Source organism: Rhinopithecus roxellana, chromosome 8 (assembly GCF_007565055.1).
Source record: "Rhinopithecus roxellana isolate Shanxi Qingling chromosome 8, ASM756505v1, whole genome shotgun sequence".
Lineage (NCBI taxonomy): Eukaryota > Metazoa > Chordata > Mammalia > Primates > Cercopithecidae > Rhinopithecus > Rhinopithecus roxellana.
The window spans coordinates 64,896,782-64,901,924 of NC_044556.1; the positions used below are offsets into that span (position 1 = coordinate 64,896,782).

Genomic DNA, 5,143 nt, shown 5'->3' on the forward strand with positions numbered 1-5,143 from the left:
CTCCAGTTTTCCAGATGTCGGTAGATTCTATCCAATACAGATATCATGTAAAATTTAATTTTAGATCCTTTGAGTTCTTCAAAAGAAGATATTTAACAAACTGTGGGAGCTGATGACACTTTTAATTATTTACAATGTAATTTTCTCAGTAAAATGAGCCATGCTTCAAAAGGGAAAAGGGAAAATACCAACGATTTGCCAGGCACTGTATCTTCTTTAATTTTCATAACCACTGTGAGGAGTGGAATTCTTATTAGTGCTCAAACGGGCTCACAGAAGTAGGTAACTTGGTCAAAATCACTTAGCCATTAAGCGGTGAAGTTGGAATTGGAACTCAGATGTATGTGACCCTCATTTTATTGCTGTTCCTCTACACGTGGAATTTTGGCATCTTCATTGCTGTAGAAGAATGAAGTTAGCCACCACTCATTTTGTTGACAGATTGACCATACGGCCTTCCTAGATGCGATCATTGAACTGATGGTATTAGTTATTTCTCCTCAGACTTACTGATTGATTGCCTTTGTGTGCAAAAAGCTCTGTGTTATAAGACAGAAACACTAAAGAATAGCAAACAAGATCTTTGCTTTCCAGGATATTCAAATCTAGTTGGAGGAAGAGAACATGTAAATAAAAACTATATACCACCAGGTACTAATTAATTAGCCAGAGACAACCTAATGTCTCTTCTATTTTTTTATTCTAAAAATAATAACTACATATTGCAGGAAAATCTCCTCTAATCTCATCATCATTTCCTCAATTCTTCTTTTCAATGCACGTATATATTTAGACGTTTAATTGAATGATATTTATAAACACTTGTATATCCTATTTTTTATTGAATATTGTATTATGAGCACTCTTTTATGACATTATATTATTCCAATGTATAATTTTTAATGGCAGAATAATATTCATAGTGTTTTAATTTATAATGTCTTCTGGACATTTAGGTTGTTTCTAATATTTTTAATTTTTTATAAATTATATCACATTGAACATCCTAGACCACAAATCTTTTCTCATGTCTCTACTTATTGACTTAGGATAAATTTATTCAGGAGGAATCAAGAATAAATTTCTGGAGATTCCTGATATATGTTGAGAAGACATAAGATAGAATGGAGATCCCTAAACAGATTTCGGGTGCACCACTTTGGGCACCACCACTTTGGGCACCAGGCCCTAGAGGCTAAAGTACCACATTATATCTCCAATTCATTCATCAGATGGTCTGTATTCTTTGCTTCCTTGATTTCTCTGAATAGAGCTTTCCATTCATTTGAAGGTGCACTTTGTGGTGGTGCCTGATGGCATTTTGCATTATATTTTATTTACTGCAAAATAAATTTTATTTAATGCAAAATGCCACCAGGCGCCACCAGAAAGTGCCCCTTCAAATGAGTAGAAAGTCTCCTTTTGTGATTGGAGTATAGTTTGATAGAGTTAGAATTCTTTACTGTTTTCATATTAGCTACTTAGGATCTATATAATATTGCAACAGAAATATCAGAGTGTCTTGAGGCTGGCTGACTGGGGCCTGATATCTAGCATTCTAAGAAGGTGCAAGAGAAAGAAACTAGCATTGGATGAGACTCATGAGCATAAGCCCCTTCAAATTGAGAGAGATGTCTGCATCTGCAGTCAGACTTCTATCATCGGCCCTGATTCCTGACGTAATGAGTTGTGAGTTGTTATAATCGTGGAAGACAAATGGCTTGAGAGGATAACATGGATGATGTGATTTCAAGAGGAGTTCAGTATAAACTTTTGTGAAAAATCATTCTGATAAACTGATCTTAAGACATCACGCCATGCTCGATGGCTCATGCCTGTAATCCCAGAACTTTACAGCACTTTGGGAGGCTGAGGCGGGCAGGTTGCTTGAGCCCAGGAATTTGACACCAGCCTGGGCAACATGGCAAAACCCTATCTCTTAAAAAAATACAAAAAGTAGCCAGGCATGGTGGCTCACGCCTGGAGTCCCAGCTACCTGGGAGGCTGACAGGGGAGGATCACCTGAACCGGAGGAAGATCTGAGCCATGATTGTGCCACTGCACTCCAGCCTAGGACTCTCTCTCTCTAAAAAACAAACAAAAACAAACAAACAAACAAACAAAAAAATCCCGACATCACATTGTTTACTCCCTTGATGCTGCTCGGAGTGACACTTGGCATCAGGAGGGCAGTATAGTCTCTCTTTTTTTTCTTACAGTACAATGTTAGGGCTCTACATTGAGGCAGTAGAGTAAGGAACAGCAAAGTGGGAGGGCTACACCATTGCCATGGCAAGAGAAAGCCTCATAAAGTCCCTCTGCTTCTGTCAGGCAGGCTCTTCCTAGCTCAGGAGACACCAGTTTTCACTGGCTGAGAACAAGGCCAGGCAGCCTGGCTACAATGTGGAAGCGCAGCTGGACTCGTGGCCTCTGGTCAGTTCTGGAAGTGATTGGTGAGGGCTTCCAGTGGCTCCTGCTTCTTCAGCCCATACCCCAGCAGGCCTCTTTCAGCATGGGGACAGTAAACTTGCCCAGTGTGCCATTGCTTATGTGGTTCTTCAGCTTCTCTTCTGAATACTCCACCTTGGGCCTTTTGCTTCTGAAATCTTCATTATTGTGTTTTATGTTGCTAACTTTCCCTTCATGATTGTAATCTGGTGGATAGAGAAGTTCCTTAAACTTATCCACCAGTGGGGAGCCCAGTTTTTTATTCATTGCTTCAACCTCAGGCAATGTGAGGTCCACTGCTTGCTCAGGCTCCATCAAATCGAAGGCCAAGGCCTCCAGGTTCCTGGAGTGCTACTGCAGCACAGAGTTCTCAAAGCTGTCACTTCTATATTTGAATCGGAGCTTCTGAACAATAGCCTTCACCTTGTCCACCTGCTCTGGGGTTGCCATGACTTTTTTAGTGAAGGGCACCTTCCCTTTATTATCAGCATAGCATAAAAAGACCAGCTGGAAGCCTGCAGGAGTCACCTGAATTTTCTGATCATCCAACTCCTCTTCCTGTGGCACCAAAGCCACAAAACAAGGGGGGATGTTCCTGCAGAGTGTGTATCTGCACAATGCTGTGACCTCCTTCTCCAGACACTTGATGAGTAGAGCACTGAACAGGGTTGAACTCCCATTCATCAGCGACTCCTCGGAGTACACAAAGAAGGAGGGCCTTGGGTAATGGTGCTTCTTCAGCTTTACCAAGGGCTTAAACCCATGAGAATCAAACCTGGTTCATCAAACTATTTTAGCTCTTCTGTTTCCTCTTTCTCCAGTATAATCTGATGCTTTCCATAGATCTGAGACCTCGTGGTATCTCTAGGTGGAAGCAAACTGCCTGTATTTACATTACATGTCCAGGTCTTAGTTTTCACTGATTCATCTATTTCTCGATAGAGTTTTATTGGAGGAGGCTTGAAAGCCTTCTGGATCAGATTACAAATGACCACAGAGAGCACTATATCTTTGTTGAACTTCAGCTTAAACCTACTGAGCGCTTACTTCCTGGTCTTCTTGGCTCAAAACTGCCTCAACAGATCTTCTGACTTGCTGGATTCCTCAAAGTGAGCCCTGAGGTCCTCATCCTCTGCTATGCTGATGATATCTCTGTAAAACAAAGATATGTCAAAGCCTCCAGGTTTCTTCAGGTGCATCAAGTCAAGGAAGATGCCTGTATCTCAGTGATTATTGGCTTTGGTCCTGGCCCAGCTGGCTTTGACACTGTCATTGCCTTGGGGGTTGTCTTCCTTGGTGAACAACATGACTCCTCTTGTACAGTACATTGCTAAAGAGGTTGTTGGCACAGACTCACAACATTTCACTGAGTGAGTAGTCAGATCCATGCCCATCGGGTCTTGGAAATGTTTTTGTCCCTACTGCCCCTTAAACCGGTCAAGCTCTAGAATTCGTTTTGCACTTGGATTATCCAGTTCCTGGATGCTCATGTCAAAACGAGTCAACTCATCTTCACTCTGAGATTCACACATAGCTCTGGAGGCATCCACCAAAAAAAATCAAACTATTCCTTCCTGAATATTTATAGTCTCCACTTGCTTCACATGATTCTCATGGGTTTCAAGCCCTTGGTAATGCTGAAGTGCTGTGGGTCTGTGCAACCTCTTTAGCGATGTCCAGTTCAAAATGTTCTTACTCTGCTTCTTGATCGCCTCCAGTTTTGTAATAAGACTTTCACCCTGACATGTTGCTTACTGCTCACTTTGGTGCAGGCCAGGGCAGAATGGCCTCTTAAGATTCTCTCTGCCAGTCTGGTCTCTGTCTCACTACATTATTTCAGAGACCCAAGAGTGCTCCAAAGGAATGTTCTGATATTGGTAGGAATACATATCATCAAATTGCTCTCTAGAAATGTGTAAATTTACAACTCAATCATAAGAGTACGTAATAGTGCTCCTTACAGTGTATCCTCACCAGCATGGAATAATATCTTTTAAAAATCTTTGATGTATTACTAGTTGTTTTCGTGGAGTGCTGTGGCTCAGGCTTTTTAAAGAATCCTAGGATAACACAAACATAATTCTGGTTAAAATTGATCAGCAAAGATGAGTGGTGTTGGCAATGACTCGTTTTGGCTGACAGTGGGGGAAATAAAAGATTTAGCAATGGGAAGAGAAAATAATAAGTTTGGTTTGAGCTAAGATAAATTTGGATTATCTGTGGGACATCCAAGAGGTGATATGTAATAGGTCATTGAGTAACTCTGTGTGGAGGTGTGAGATGTAAATAGAACATTCAAGTATTAATATATGGTAAGTGGATAAATCATAAATGTAGGTAAAATAGTTCAAGAAGAATTCAGAATGGGAAAGCAGTTGAATATGAAATCTTGGGGAATATCAACATTTAAAGGGTTGCAAAAGAAGCATAAGCTAAAGGTACTTTTTTTTTTTTTTTTGAGAGATGGAGTCTTGCCCTGTTGCACAGGCTGGAGTGCAGTGGTGCAATCATAGTTCGCTGAAGCCTTGAATTCCTGGGCTGAAGCAATTCTCCCACATCAGCCTCTGGAGTACCGAAGACTACAGGCACAAGCCACCATGCCCAGAGGAAGGCACTTTTTTTTTTTTCTTTTTAAAGAAGCCTTTATTTCCTTGTTTTGCGAATAAAGCTGGCTGAGTTGGTTGCTTTTTGGTGA

General features: G+C 40.9%; 1 pseudogene; it reads right to left on the reverse strand.

Annotated features, from left to right (window-relative positions):
• Positions 1–2,434: 2,434 nt before the first annotated feature.
• LOC104666092 lies at positions 2,435–4,194 on the reverse strand (annotated as a pseudogene).
• Positions 4,195–5,143: the final 949 nt, after the last annotated feature.